Genomic DNA, 16,090 nt, shown 5'->3' with positions numbered 1-16,090 from the left:
TATTGTGATTCTAAGTCCCACCAAGTTGACAAGAGTAGCCGTCACAAATTCGCCCCTTATCAACCTGACACCCAAGCAGGTCACAATGAAGCTATAACCTTCCATTCCCTACTTCTATAAGGCTGTTGCCTAATATGAGACGCATGGGAGGAAAAACAAAAAACAAACAAAAAAAGGGGGCCGCAGCCTTTAACAGTTCCAACATTGCTGAAAAGAGCAAAGTCGAGATCTTATCTGGAACTTGGAGCAATCTTTTAATTATGAGATTTGTAAAATACAAGTTACATGTGTCTACTACACAATGACACAGAAACCACATTCCCATTCCTAAAGGAATGAATGGGGCACAGCAAGGTATAACTAGATAAAAGCAAGACCAAAACCCAGCCAGGAAAGCATCAAATGTTTGTCTGTCCAGCTTCTGGAGCTCACATGGAAACATCTGGGCTGCAAAGGGCTGGAGTAGCTTCGACTTCTCAGCTCTGCTGCCTGTGCAAACATGGCTTCTCTCTTGGGCTAGCACGGCTCTACAGCTGCGGTTTGTCTCGTGGGCCTGGCATCTCCGACATCCTGCAGTGTTCATTTGGTTACCTTCACAGCTTTATGCAGTGGGGTCTCAGGGTCTTCACGCAGGGAGTCTGATCCCCTGGCACACACCTGAGGGACTACTTGGAACTGTGGGGCAAGATTCCATGACCTTCTCAATCTCCCATGTTTCGTGCCTGCAAAACAGGTATCCTGTGGGACTATGCTGCCATGTTCTAGTAGCAGTTTGCGATGGAGGCTTGGACCCCTGGTCCATCGCCAGCTCTGTCAGCTTGTGTGTGCTGATCCCGAGGAAACGTGTCCCTTCGTTGTTGAAGAGGAGAGCACCAGCACCAGGTTTTAATGATGCTAGCCTCTTTAACAATTACAGATACTTTGTCATTCACTCTCACCTTGTTGAAACTACAAATTTGGGTACCCAGCTTTACCTCAGCAACCTTTTCTTTCTGGTCACTGTGAACCTGGATGAGAGCAGTGAGCAGAGTACATGTTGCATCCTGTGTGTTCTTCTGTCAATATTACCTCTGCCAAAGGAGAGGTACCCACCCCACCCCCACCTAAGAGGGAAAAAAATGTTACGGTTTTTAGTAGCAGAGGTAGAGGAGAATTGCCTCTGGACATGAGGTCTGCAGGGGCATCCCAGATAGACAACACAGAGGTATAGACTAGAGGCACAGTGGGAACAAGCTGTGGCCCGAGGGCTCTCTCTCCCAAGGAAGGGAAACTTTAATACTTGGTCAGTTCTGTAAGCTATCATGATTTCTCCTGCCAGTGGGCTGGGTCCTAGAGATGCCAAGGAACCAGATTTTACTAAAAAGATCACCACCAGTGAAATTTCCTTGGGGCAACAAAGCTTGGCTTTTAAGCTCACTAGAGATTCCCTCACGCCACTTGTAAAATACTGCAACCTCCTGCACGGAAACACTCTCACTAGCAGGGTTAGTCAAGGCAGCAGGAGGGAGGAAAACTTTAAAGATGGTCACGATGCTGGCGAGGGCACACGATGCTGATATGCTAGTGCAGATACATGACATGGGTAGTCACTGTGAGGGGGAAGTAGTACCCCAACACCAAATCCTCAAGGGGTTCACCACAGGAGAATCTGTTGGAAACGTGGCTATGGAGTCCGCTAGCTTTAAATTCAACTCCAGGGGCTGGAAACACAGTTCAGCAGTTAGGGTATATACTGCTCACAGAGGACCTGGGTTCACTTCCCAGATGCTCACATACTCTGTAGCTCAAGCTCCAAGGGATTTGATACCTACTTTTGGCCTCAGTGAGCACCACCACCCTCTGCCCCACCCCTCTGGCCTCTGTGGGCATCCCCACCCCACCTGTCTACATAAAATAAATATAAATGCTTAAATTCAACTTCATTTAAGGTTTCAGGACATGGGCAGCATGCACCTATATTATCTGCTTAAATATTTCCACAATGGCCCCATTTGAGTTCCTGATGGCAGCCTTGTTCCAACCCTCTGAAGCTTTATGAGACAGGCAGGCCTCTACTGCCTGCATTTCTCTTGGAAGTCTGCTTTTCCGAGCTCCCCCAGAGCTCTGCTTCTAGTATTCAAGGGCATCTGTAGCCTAGCATCCAAAACCTTTCACATTCCTCCCACAAGCCAGTTCCCAAAGCCAAGAGCCACAGTGATTTATCATAGAAGCTCCACCCTGTATCGGTTACCTTTCTGTTGCTGTGATAAATGCTGTAACTAAAGGGAACTTAAGGAAGAGAGAGTTTATTTTGGCTTACAGTTCCAGAGGGATAAGAGTAAGAGTTCATGGGGTTGGAGCGGAGACGTGGGAGCAAGCAGCAGTCACAGCGGCATGAGCCGGAAGCTGAAAGCTTGTATTTCAACCTCTTGCATAAAGCGAGAGAAAAAACTGGATGTAGGCAAGCAGGCCCCTTTACTCTCACATCCTGTCCCAGTGACATTGGCTCAGTAAGGCCATAACTTTTAAACCTCCCCAAATAGTGCCACCAACTGGGGAACAAGTATTCAAGTGTTATAGATGATGGGGGACATTTTTAAAAACAGTGTATATTTTCTGCAAGTGTATATGTGAATTGCATGTACCTCTGATGCTCAGATGGCTGTGAACCACCACATAGGTGCTGGGAAACAAATTCAGGTCCTTTGCAAGAGCAACAAAGGCTTCCCCTCCTTCTCCCCCCCCCTCCCCCCCAGAGACAGGGCCTCTGTGTAGCCCTGGCTATACTAGAACTCTCTTTGCAGACTAGGCTGGCCTCAAACTCAGAAATCCACCTGTCTCTGCCTCCCAAGTGCTGGGACTAAAGGTGCCTGGGCACAGTTATAAAAAAACAACAAAAAACAAAACAAAACAAAACAACCACCAAGCCAGCTCTTCTGCCTAGAACATTCCAACCACCATACAACTCCTGGAACCAATTTTCTGGGTCACTTTTCTCACTGCTGTGACAGAATGTGACAAGATACAAGAGGGAGAAGGGATCCTGGATCAAAGCTTGAGGGGGCTGCGTTCCACCATGGCAGAGAAGTCAGGGCAGGAAGAGAATATCTGCAGTCGGAGAGCTGGGAGCGATGGGTTCCTGCTACGCAGATTACTTTTTATTCCGCTTGGCATCTTGGCCTATAGAGAGAGAGAGCTGCTGCCCACCTTTACGGCAGGTCTTCCCACCTTGGCTAACCCACCTAGAAATCCATTTGAGATACTAGGCTCAACAGGGTTGTAAACTCAGAGCAATGGAACCCCTTTCCCTGCTCAGGGGTGAGCTACTTGTGCCCATATTTCACCTTTGACCAACAAAACAACAGGATTTCATGAGACCTGTGAAATGTCACTTTAACACACGAGCTATACTATCGGGCTGAATATTTCCCGAATGGCCCCATTTGAGTTCCTGATGGTGGCTTGTTCCAACCCTCTGAAGCCTCATGAACCAGGCAGGCCTCCATTGCCTGCATTTCTCTTGGAAGTCTGCTTTTCCGAGCTCCCCCAGAGCTCTGCTTCTAGTATTCAAGGGCATCTGTAGCCTAGCATCCAAAAGCTTTCTCATTCCTCCCACAAGCCAGTTCCCAAAGCCAAGAGCCACATTGATTTATCACAGGCAAACATTAAAAAGACTACCTGCGGGGCAGTGGTGGCGCACGCCTTTAATCCCAGCACTTGGGGGGCAGAGGCAGGCGGATTTCTGAGTTCGAGGCCAGCCTGGTCTACAGAGTGAGTTCCAGGACAGCCAGGGCTACACAGAGAAACCCTGTCTCGAAAAACAAAACAAAAACAAAAACAAAAAGGACTGTATCTATGGAGAGAGTGTGTCAGTGTGGTTAATGTCCCACCTTTGCCCCTGGGTGTGTAATGCCTGGACTTCAGTTTTCCTCATGAAAGCAGAAAAAGGGAAAGTGCCCAGAGTCACTGTGAAAAACAGAGGTGAGATGGCCCAGAGTGGACCTTGTCAGTGACATCACTGGGTGACCGGGGTATGGATGTGGCCTGTACACATGGTCCTTGTGGGACTGATATTTCAGAGTGCCCTGGCTGGCGCTCTGGTAGTGTTTAGTAATTGCACTCCAGGGACTCAAAGTCCTTAGGGAACGAGGACTGTTGCTGGTGCATACACACCCTCAGAGCTGCTCTCCCACTCAGAGGTGCTCCTGCAGCAGACCCCATGGAGTCCTTAGCCTGAGTAGTCTACAAGTGAGTGCCTGTGGTGGTCTTTGTCGTGGAGAAACATGGGCAGGTTGTAAGTACCCGGTAACCTGTGGTCCCTGGGATGCATGCTGCAATTCTAGAGTTCCCAGAGGAACAGGCAGCTCTCTAGCCAGTGCCCTCTGTGGTGACTTTTGCACTGGCATTTCCTGTTCCTCTCTGTCCACTGTTCCTCCTGGTCCTTCCCCTGTTGCCCTGCATGGCTGCTTCCTGTGTGGGCTTCTGGGTACATTTCTTTGCCCTTTCCTGTTGCTGTGATAAAGTTCTCTGACAAAAGCCACTTAAGAGAGAAAGGCTTACTTTAGTTCACAGTCTTATGTAGAGGAGGCCCAGGCGTCAGGGCTTCGTGTCTGTAGGCAAAGGGAACAGCAGATGCTGCCTGCACACCTGCACTCTGGAGCTCTGCTTGCCTTCTCAAACAGTTCAGGGTGCCTGGCCCAAAAGATTTGCCTTGCTGTATCCATCAACACAATCAGTGTGATCCCCCAGGGGTCCATCTTCCCTTAAGTGTGCTTTTCTGGGTCCTGGTAACATCCAGGCTCAGGTGACACTAAAAGGGTGTATGTGCATGTGTGTGCATTTACACTGTTTGTGTGTATAGACATATGGGCATGCATGTGCCATGGTATGACGGGGGTAGGGGGTCCAGGGAAAAACTTGTGTGTGTGTGTGTGTGGGGGGGTCTGTTCTTCTGCCATGCAGGCTTTGGATACCAAACAAAGGTCACCAAGTGTGGCCACGAGCATTCTACCTGCTGAGCCCAGAAGGTCTTTTGTACCCTAGAGGTGAACATTTTCTGTGCAAGGAGCAAACCAAAACACAGCTGAAGGCTAAGCCGCCAAGGGTGGACTGTTCTACCCCAAGACAGACCTGTGAGGGTGTCTGCCCCTCCTGTTTCTTTCCAAGCCCACCCCTCCCAAGCCCTGTCTCCCACAGAGCCCAACCTGGTCCCTGAGTTTAATTCTAACCTCTCTTAACCCAGCCTCACCTCTCCCAAGTCCCACTCCTTACAGAACCAAGTCCTTTCGCGGTCCTTTTCCTCTTCCCAACCTGTCCCGAAACTCCCTGAAGAGCTGAGAAGAAGCAATGACAGTCATGTCCACTGTGCCTCACACCCTATCCAAACCACCAACACACTGCCTAGGCAGTAGCTAGAGCAGCAAGGTGGCTTACAATGGGACCTGTGGTCCCAGGAGGAGGCTGAGATGGCTGACAGGAGGGTCCAAGTCTCAGAGGACAACACAGACAGACACACAATACAGACATACAGATGGACAAAAACATCAAAGATAAAATGGAAGTGTAGCCTTTCCCTTTAATCCCTGCACTAGAAAAGCTGAAGAACCAAGGCTTCTGTGAGTTCATGATCAGCCTGGGTTCCTTGGTGATATTGTCAAATCAAATCGATATGAGCACACATCTCCCTCAGAGCTGCCTGTCAGCAGCTTGGGTGAGAGCCTCTTGCCCTCTCTGGTCCCAGACAATTGTACATAAAACAATTGTAGGCATTCCAGTCTCTCTGCCTCCCCCACCCCACACATTTCACTTTGGTGACACTTGTCATTTGGGCTCCCATCCCAGCTGTGCCTGTGGCTTCACTTCCTAAGGACAGCCACACACTCTAGCGACCAACCCACCAGCTTCTCTCGCTGCTTGTTTGTCAGAAGTGAGGAAGGTTAGGAGAGAGCTCCCCTGCTGTATCCCCAGAGGCCACTCCTGATGCACAGTTGGTGCTGAGGATACCTCAGGGGTTTGGAGTCACTGCTGGGATCCTGTGGACTCCACCTGTCCTCAGGGACAGGACACCAGAAGGCTTCCTGTGGATGGATCACTAGACCTTACTGCCCCACACCCACATCAAGAATAAATGAGCCAGAACCACGGAGGGAAAACTGCACAGGTGGCCACTGGGCTTGTTTCCATGCCAGCCTTGCCCACGTCCTCCTCTGTGGCCTGCTTGGGACTCTTGAGGTGGAATTTGGTGGCTTGGGTAAACATGGCAGCTTTCCCTCTCTAGGAGTTGGGGCTAGGCAGTCCAGGACATTGTTAGGAGGGATGCTAGCCCAGACCTGGGGACCTATAAGGTCCACTGGCATCGGGTGGCCATCTACTCAGTGAAGTCACCCGAGGGCCTTGTGCCAGTTAGCATTGTTTATACTTGCCAGTTTGTTTTTGTGTACACAGAGTCATCTAGGAATCACAGTTGAGTAATTTTCTCCACCCTCCATCATATTGGCCTATAGGGGAATTTATAGGTCATTCACTTGATTAGTGATTTCTGTGAGAGGGTCCAGACCACTATGGATGGTGCCACTCCTGGTCAGGTAGTCTTGGGTTCTCTAAGAAAGCAAGCTGAGAGAACTTGGAACAAGCCAGTAAGCAGCATTTTCCATGGCCTCTGCATCAGTTCCTGCCTCCAGGTTCCACTTTTGAGTTCCTGTCCAATGTCTCTCAGTGATGAACTGCGATCAGGACATATAAGCAAAATAAACACTTTTCCCAAAACCCCAAGTTTTTTTTGGTCGTAGTGTTTATCACACCAATAGAAATCTCACCAAGATACCCCGAGAATAGAAATGCTGGCCATATACCAGATGGACCCAGGAAAGGCTGGTATCGCCCAGAAGATCTGAAGATAGTCAAGGCGGGGCAGCCACTGGAGCAAGACTAGAAGACCCAGAGACCAGTGAGACCCCAGAGAGTCTGGATGGTGGGTGAGGAGCTAAGGGGGGGGGTAGGACTTGTCCCTGGGTAGAGTTGGGGAAGAAGATGGAGGAGGATGAAGAGGAGGAGGAACAGGAGGAACAGGAGGAGGAGCAGGAAGAGGAGGAAGAAGAGGAGAAGGAGCAAGAGGAGGAGGTGGAGAAGGAAGAGGATAAAGAGGAGGAGGAAGAGGAGGAGGAGGAAGAAGAGGAAGAAGAGGAGAAGGAGCAAGAGGAGGAGGTGGAGAAGGAAGAGGATAAAGAGGAGGAGGAAGAGGAGGAGGAGGAAGAAGAGGAAGAAGAGGAGGAGGAGGAAGAAGAAGAGGAGGAAGAAGAAGAGGAGGAGGAGGAGGAAGAAGAGGAGTAGGAGGAAGAGGATGAAGAGGAAGAAGAAGAGGACAAGGAGGATGAGGGGGAAGAGGATGAAGAGGAGCAGGAGGGTACCAGCATCAGCATCCACTTGGCCTCTGGGAGAGACCATGGCCCAGGCAGTGGGGTGGGGCATTAGTATTCCTGACTGCTTTCGACACCCAATTTTCCAGCTGGGTGCTCTAGCTGGCTTTCAGCGCCTGCTGCCAGAGCCAGCTAATTGACAGGGAGAGGAGGCTGCTGGAGTCAGGACAGGAGCAGGAGGAGGTGGGAGGAGGGGAGAGGTAGAGAAAAGAAAGAGAAGAAGGTGAGGAGGGAGAGAGGGAGGGAGGAAGAGTGGATATAAGGACTGGAATAAAAGGGAGGCGGAGGGAGGAAGGGAGTGGGAGGAGACGGGAAGTGAGCACCTCCGGAGGCTGGATGGGGGTGGCTGCGATGGGGAGACCTGGCAGGGACCAAGAAGAGCCACTGCTCCTTTAGACAAGAACACAGACCCAGAGAGATGCTATGGTTTTCTTGGGGACACACAGCCCAGAAAGGGGAGACAGGATCAGAGGGAAGAGCTGTGTTTTCTGACTCCAGGCCAGGGATGAGAGCAAAGGGGGAAGAGACAGAAGGTGGACTACCAGAGGGGGCACAAGGCATGGGTCTAAAGAGCTCTCTGGTCCTGAGACGGGACCAGATGCCCTCTTGCATGCTTGCCTTCATTCTTTACCCACAGGGGCACAGAGCAGGGGTAACTGACGTGTGTGTGTGTGTGTGTGTGTGTGTGTGTATGGAGGCCAGAGGTTGAAATCAGACTTTTTCCTGAGTGTCTGTCTCACTGCTTTATTTTTAAAAAGTGGGCTAGAGAGATGGCGCAGCTGGTTAAGAATTCATGTTCACGCACGGAAGTAAAATAAGGGCAGGAGAGTTGGCTCAGTGCTTAAGAACACTTGTTGCTCTTGCAGACAATTTGATTCCAAGCACCCACATGGCAGCTCACAGCTGTTTGTAACTCCAGTTCTAGGGGATTTGACACCTTCTTCTGGTCTCCACAGTCACAGGGCTTGGGCAGTACACAGACATACATAGAGGGAAAACACTACACACATTTTAACAACGCTTTGTTTTTCAGAAAAAGTAAATCTTTGCTTGCTTGTCGTTAGCTTGTTTGTTGCATGTGAAGGGCAGAGGCCACCTTGTGGGAATTGGCTCTCTCCATGTGGCGCCCTAGACTCGAACTCTGATCACCATCAGGGTTGGTGGCAGGTACCTTTGCCTTCAAGCCATCTTACTGGCTCTTAGTATTAATTTTTTTGTTTTGTTTTGTTTTGTTTTTGTTTTTCGAGACAGGGTTTCTCTGTGTAGTCTTGGCTGTCCTGGCACTCACTCTGTAGACCAGAGTATTAAATTTTTTTAAAAAAGATTTTTATTTTTAACTTGTGTGTGTGTGTGTGTGTGTGTGTGTGTGTGTGTGTGTGTATACATAGATAAAGATGCCAAAGGAATCCAGAAGAGTGTTAGACCCCCTGGAACTAGAGTTACAGCTAGCAGTGAAGCAGCCAGCATGGATTCTGGGAGCCAAACTCAGGCCTTCTACATGAACAGTATATAATCTTAACCCTGAGCCATTTCTTCAGCCATCTCATATTTTTTGAGCCAGGGCCTCTCACTGAATCTGGAGCCCACTAGTTGGTTGACCACTGGCTGACCAGTGAGCACAGGGGATCCTCCCGTCTGTGTCCCCAGGCTAGGCCCTCTGCTCCTAGCTTGGATGCTGGCTTGCACAGCAAACACTTTTGACTGAACCACCCCCCTCAGCCAGAATCTGCCATTTCTGATACTGGCTGTGCCGTTGGGGGTAGGCTGTGTGTCACCCCCCCTACCCAGCCTCCCACCCGTGGCGCTGACTGGAGTCATTAGCACTAATGATAGGATTGGGGGCTGTGTTATCACATACTCAGCCCTACTGGGGCTCAGGGCCCAGGAGGTGGGAAGGGGCTGGCAGGTAGCCCAGGGAGGGAGCCAAGGTGGAAAGTGGGGGTGGAGAGGAAGGAGGAAGCCCCCCCCCATCTGCTCAAGATTCTTCTTAGAGGAGTTTCTCTCAGCTCTCAGTGCTCAGAACAAAACCTACGCCCCTGTGTCCCTTGTAATAGCCACCAGACACACAGTAAAGCATGCTTTATGATGGAAGAGAAATCAGGAGGCAGAGAGGTCTCTGATGCCTGGGAACCAAGGTCCATAAGCTTAGTCCTATTTTGTTCATGTAAAGACGTGACTGTCACTTTGGGTCTCCCTCCACCTCTGTCCCCACAACCCATGTTTCTTCCAGTTGAGTTTAGATGACCCTTGACTGTCAAGGGCACCTCTAGATGCTGAATCTGTCCCAAGAGCGGCCCTCTCAGTCCACAGCCCTGGTGGCCTTCACGCTCGTCCCTCTGATCCAACAGATGCTGTCTGTGGGCATGTGATGGACACTGTCTTTGAGTTCAAGGACTCTTGATGTCTCCTAGGGCCCCAGAGATGCACCCAGCAAACCTGCTGTTTTCAGGAGACAAACACCTCTGTGACAACCTCCTTATTTCTCTAATTACCAAGACCTAAGGGTCTCACTATGTAGCTCAGGTTGGCTACACAGCCATGGAGCTCCTCCTGAGCGGTGAGATTAAAGGCTGGGCCACCCTAGGAGCTGCGCCCTCGGGTGTAATGCTTCATATGTGTAACCCTAGCCCTCTGGAGGTTGAGGCAGGAGGATTGCTGTGACTCCAAGGCCAGCCCGAGAGCCTAAGATACAGTGTGAGACCCTGTGCTTGGCTTCCTCTATCTCCTACTTAAATGGGCAGGCAGGGGTGGGGGCGGCAGGGGAGACAAGAATTTCAAGATCTAGCCTGGGATTGGAAGTGTGGCTCTGAGGCAGAGTGCTCACCAAGCCTGCATTCGGCCTAGGGCCCAGCCCTTAAGAGACAGAGGCAAGAGGACCGTGGGAAGTCAGTTCAAAGCCAGCCTGGCCTATCTAGAGAGATAGTTTGAAAACAAATAGCTCAGACTCAGCTTCCTGGCCACCACTGGACCTGAAGGCAATGCATTGGAATGTTCTGGCCTGGAGGGATGGGGGGTGAGCACCAGGGTGGTGGTGGGAGTAGAGTCTGAAAAACAGAATGGTCGACTTCTGTGCCCTTGGAGGTAGCCCATGCCAGCTATCCAAAGGGGCAGGGTCTCTGTGCTGAACTCATCTTGTATCAAGCTGATGGTTCCTTGTGTGAGTTCAGTATGGAGAGGAGACTGGAGGTGGGAGTGGGCAGGGCCCAGGGAACCTCTCAGGACTCTCTAGGCCTTCTGGAGAAGTAGGCCAACTTTGGCCCTGCCAATGCAATAGCCCCAAACTGGGGCAGAATCAAGGAATCTGGGCCGAGGACCTGACTGGTCCCTGAGGGTAACACCACGTGTTCTGCTATCTTCCCTCCAACTGTCCCTGGGGGGGAGAATTGGGCTGGCCAGAGGTCCGCCACTGGCAGTCTGTCCTGAGCCTTGCAGTACACAGCCCTTTACTGGAGTCTGGCTAAAGAGCTCAGGGCAAAGTTGGGGTGAGTGCCCTGCCTCCTCCATCCGAGGATTAGGCTCAGCAGCTGCTCATTCTGTCAGGGCAGCCAGGGAAGTGATGTCAGATGCACACGTGCTTTCGCTGCAAGAAGTGTGGGTTACTGTGGCCATGGTTTGCATGTGGTCGTCAACCAGCCAGCCATAGGTAGCCTATGAATGTTCTTACTAGGGTAACAGTGCTGGATCTTGAATCCTTGTTGTGTCAAATCTAGGAAGGACCTTTGGAAGGATAGGCCCAGAAACAACAAGGATTGGACCCAGAGCAAGTCTAAGTGGAGCCTGGAGGCAGAGTCAGCTAGGGAACTGGCCCCTGTCAGGACTGTTGAGGAAGGGGGCTGGCACAGGTTGTTGTGCTGAGTAAGGGCTATGTGTATGCACATATGTGTGCATACCTGTGTTTACATATGTATGTGGTTGTGTATGGTATGTGGTATAGATACACACACACATATATATGTGCACATGTATGTGTGTGTGCTGTGGTTGTATATCAGTTGTATATGGATGTGTTTATATGTGAGCACATGTGACACCTGTGCCATTGTGTGAATAAATAGGTATGCATGTTTGTATGCATATCATGTGTGCATGTGTGGTTGAGTGCATGAGTGTGCATACATGTATGTAAATGCATGTAGTTTTATGTGGTTGTGTGAGAGCATGTGAGTACATGCATACGGATGTGTGGTGTGTGCATTTGTAGCCGTGTGAGTGTACAGTGTGTTTGTCTACATCACACGGCTGCAGTTGCCTCACCTACCTGTTTTTCTGTCATAGCAAGAGATGCCTGCTGCCCATCACCAGGGCTGGGGGCAGAGGATCCGTTATTTCCCAGGCCTTCCACAGTGATTAAGTCTCCAAACTTTTCCTTAACCATCATATCTTCAAAATGAAAAACCAAATTGCATCTCCGAGAGCTTGGAAATCGATTTCTTTCAAAATGAACTTTGGGCGAAGTGATTCCAAAGAGAAATGAGAGGAGGAAGGTAGGAGGGGGATGGGGAAAGGACAGAGGGTCTGGTTGGCGGCGGCCAGGGCAGGGCAGGGCAGGTACTGGTCTTTCCTGGAAGGTGGGGGAGGCATCAGGAGTGCTCTGGAAGAGGCACTGTGACCCTGTAGCCACAGTGGGTACAGAGGTGATGGAGGACTCAGAGAGACAAGGGCTGTTAGAAGTGTGCCCTCGGTCCTCAGGAGGACTTCGCAGCATCCTGAGTGTGTCTTCCCGTGTGCTTTCAACAACATCTTCACAGTCCTGAATAGTGGGTGCCTGTGTGCTTGTGTGCGTGTGTGTGTGTGCGTGAGACACACACACACACACACACACACACACACACACACAGAGAGAGAGAGAGAGAGAGAGAGAGAGAGAGAGAGAGAGAGAGAGAGAGAGAGAGAGAGAGAGAGGGGATGGGGCCTGTGGAGGGTTTGGCTTGGTCACTGCTGTAATGATGTATTGTAGGAGTTGAATATTCTCAGCCCGGTCAGGTTGGAGGTCCATGCTGCTGGCTCTTCCCTTACTGCTCTGCTCAACCAGTGCTGCCGCTGCCACCGCTGGACAGCCCTAGAAATAGATTGGAGAGGAAAAGGCCAGGGCAGGTTGGGGAGGATTTGGAGGCTAGGTGAGCTGGGAGTGGGGAATAGAGGGGACCTGGGCTGGAGAGGGTGACCCTGGGAGGCTGTGGCTGGCAGCTTTTGAGCCAGGGGAAGCAACTGTGGAGGCCTAACCTGTCTGGCTCAGCTCTGGCTGGCAGCCGTGGGTGTTGGATACTGCTCAGCTAAGCATCGAGCGCTGGGAGGAAGACGGGGGGGGGGGGGCAAGGCTTTGGAAACAGGGCCTTAGGGGCCCAGCTGAAAGATGCAGAACAGCATATTGGAGGCGGCCTGGAGTGGGGATGGGAGCCTGCCTTTTCTCTCACAGGATACCAGGAAATGAGGAAACAGGAAATGAGCTCACCCATTGGGGGAAACTGAGGCTCAGGAGAGTAGGCTGTCTAGTACCTAGCAAGTCAGAGGTGGGATTCTAGAGCCCAGTGTTGGGAGAGGGCAGCAGAAGATATGGCAGATCCTTGGGGCTGGAGATTTGCCCATCCTCTCCACCCCCAGAGAATCCTTAGACAGGAAGGAAGGACACCTGATGGGCAGGAGAGCAAACTTAATCTCTACTGCTCTCAAGTCCCTGCTCTTGATGGCCTCAGTCTACTTCTCTGTGAAATGGGGATAGTCTTGGGCTATCCGCCAATGCTTTAAGCATTTGTGATAAACCCTGAGGTTCCAGCACTAATAGGAAATGGAGTCCCTGACTCCTAGAAACTGCCTGTTAACTGTTGGACCTCCAATTACTCTTGGGGAGTCTGTGTTTCAATGTCTGTCCTGCATGGGGACCCCAGGTCTTTCTAGGATGTGCTGGCACAGGATACCTAGATACTGTGCCTCCCTCCTTCCCACCTCCCTGTCTTTGTCTGTGTCCCCCCCATCTTCCCCCTTCCCCCTCCCCCACCCCTGGCTCCCAGAACCCTGGAGGGCTGCTCTGATGAGAGGTTCATTTTCTTTTCCTTGTGCAGGTGACAGACCCTGCTGCCAATAATCTCCCGTGACAAATCAACATTGAAGTCCAGTGGCTTCCTGGCCCTGGAGGAATCCAAGTAGATCAACGTGGAAAAAAAAACCCGGGGGCTCTGGGGGTGGGGCCTGGTGAAACTGCCACAGTCAGCAGATGCATGGGGGGTGGGGGGCTCACCCTCATTATCATCCTTGAAAGCACCTCTGCCCTCATCCTTTAGGGTGTAGGGTGACAGGCCTGGCAGCACTGCCAAGAAGAGGGGCCCCATCCCGAAGGGCACCCCAAAACACCTGAGAGGGAAGGGATCCTCTGCTGGCCAGCGAGGAGCATGGGAGTCTTGTGAGCTGACTATGGATGGGTGAGAGTACGTTTCCCTCCTTGTCTCTCTGCCTCCTTAGCATGGGGCTCTTGGTGGGTCTGGCCAGCCTCTGGGGACCCGAGCCCTCACCCTATCATGGTGCTGGAGGTGAGACCCCTGGATAGACTCTCACAGGTAAATGGTAGAGCCTGCCTGGGCTTGGCCCAAGCTCAGGCCTAGGGGTTTGAGGGTGGGCAGATTTTTTCCAGGTTTTTGTGCCTCTTCTTTATTCTGAGGGACGGGCTCTGTCTTCACTAACACATTTTTCAGATGAGGAAAGCCAGGGTTCAGAGTGGCAGAGGACTGAAGGCCATCAAAAAAATCGGCTTCTACGGCCTCAGCACCAGCGCTGGGCACCATGCAGAGCCCACCTCAGCAAAGGGAGAGGGATGGTTACTTGAGGTTTTCCTGCCCAGGATCCTCTCCTGGTTGGGTTATCCTTAGCAAAACTATCGGAGACAGAATCATCCATGTTGGACAAACAGCTCAGAGTGAGAAATTGGCTTGACCATGGACACAGCTGGAATCAGGGGCAAATCTTTGCATCTTTTTATGTAGTTGGGTCCATGGATGCGCAGGCTCTGTGTGTAGGACAAAGAGAGCCTCACGGTGTTGAAGTCTCCCTGGCTTCATGCTTGCCCCGCCCTACCCAGGATGGGCAGGGATGGAAACCCAGTACCATGACAACCTGCCACTGCCTGCCCTGGACAGCAATACAAAATGGATGTCATTGGGCAGGAGGGCCCAGTTCCCTTAGGCTCTTAGGGATCTCCAAGCTCAAACTGAGCAACCAGAGCATCTGTAAAGGACCCAGACCCTCAAGGCCTCAGCTTCTAGCCTCTCTCCACAGTTGTGCCCTGCTTCCACCAATGACACTGCCCAGTGGGGCTGGGGGTCTCTCCCTGACATCCTCTTCTCTCTGGCTCTTTTTGTGTCTCTGTTTTTCTCTGCATTTCTCTTTGTCTCTTGCTTTCTCCTTCTTCCAATGGATTAGTTTCACGATGCCATTTCTAAGAGCCCTCGGGGCCCTTTCAGACTAGTGACGGTGGCCATGTTGGCTGGCCATACCTGCGTTAGGTTCACACCCATGGTTCTGGCCCTCAGGGTCTTGTGTACCTGCTGAGAACCATTTGACCACATGGCCTCCTTGAGGACAGCCTCTTGAGGGAGGGAAGGAGCTTTGTGGGTTGGCCGCAAGACAGAGTACAGCGGGGTAGGAGGGAGAGAAGGGGCAAGGACTTCCAACACCTCTCTGGAACCACACGGGGTCCAGGCTCCTCCTTAATGACCCACTTGTACCCAAATACTAGAAAGGAAGAACAAGGTTGAGAGACCTTTGCACTCCAGCCGGCCCTCAAGTCCCACCCAGTCTTCCCTAATGTGACACGTAACAAGCCAGCCCTAGTCATGAGCAGAGTTAAAAAAAATGCCTTTTGGACATGTAAAAAGAGCTTAGTAAGGATCCCACCACACTCAAGACTGCATCTGATAACCAGAATTCAGTGACATCACTCAGGATAACCAGACACAGTCCTAGAACCCCAGGATGCCTACTGGAGAGTATATAAGCAGAGACCAAGAGCAATGCTCTCTGCTCTGCACATCTGGAGAGATCACACCTTCCTTGATCTGCCCTGGGGCTGGATCCCGGTCCTTGCATTAGAGACTTCTGTTAGAGACTGGACCTGGCCTTCAGCTATGATATGTCACAGGTGAGCAGCCTTTGGGGAGACAGGAATTTAGAGTGTGAGCATGTGTGATAACTCTGAGCATAATCAAATATAAATTTTGTTATACTGTGTGTGTCTAGCTACCTTTTTGCTGGCAATATCCTGGAAGGGCAGAAGAGGAGTGTGCTTGTATATATATGTGTGTGTGTATGCACGCCTGTGCTTGTATGTGTGTATGATGTACCTATCCTAAAAGTCCCTTCTTGTGCTTTTTCATGACATGCGTTTACTGTATTGGCTGCCATTTGCAAACATTGCTGGGTACTTCCTTGACTACCCCAGTAACCCCACTCCCTAAGCAGAAACACAGACTCTGTCCTTCAGTGCCTCGCTTAGGTCACTGAGAACATTCCAATGACTTAACAGATAGGTAAACTGAGGCACAGAGAGACTCTGGCATTTCTCTACTCTGAATGTCCCTCCTGTACCCTTCTGCTCCCTTGTATCCCTGCCATGCCCCATCTTGCTGAGAAAAGGAAACAGAAGCTGGCGGGGAGGTGGGGGTTGTGCTCTGGGCCCCAGCTGGTACTCAAAGCCCAGCATAGACATT

Source organism: Arvicanthis niloticus, chromosome 13, assembly GCF_011762505.2.
Source record: "Arvicanthis niloticus isolate mArvNil1 chromosome 13, mArvNil1.pat.X, whole genome shotgun sequence".
Taxonomy (NCBI): domain Eukaryota; kingdom Metazoa; phylum Chordata; class Mammalia; order Rodentia; family Muridae; genus Arvicanthis; species Arvicanthis niloticus.
The sequence above is the reverse complement of the archived record's forward strand: the minus strand, read 5'-3'. Positions refer to the sequence as shown.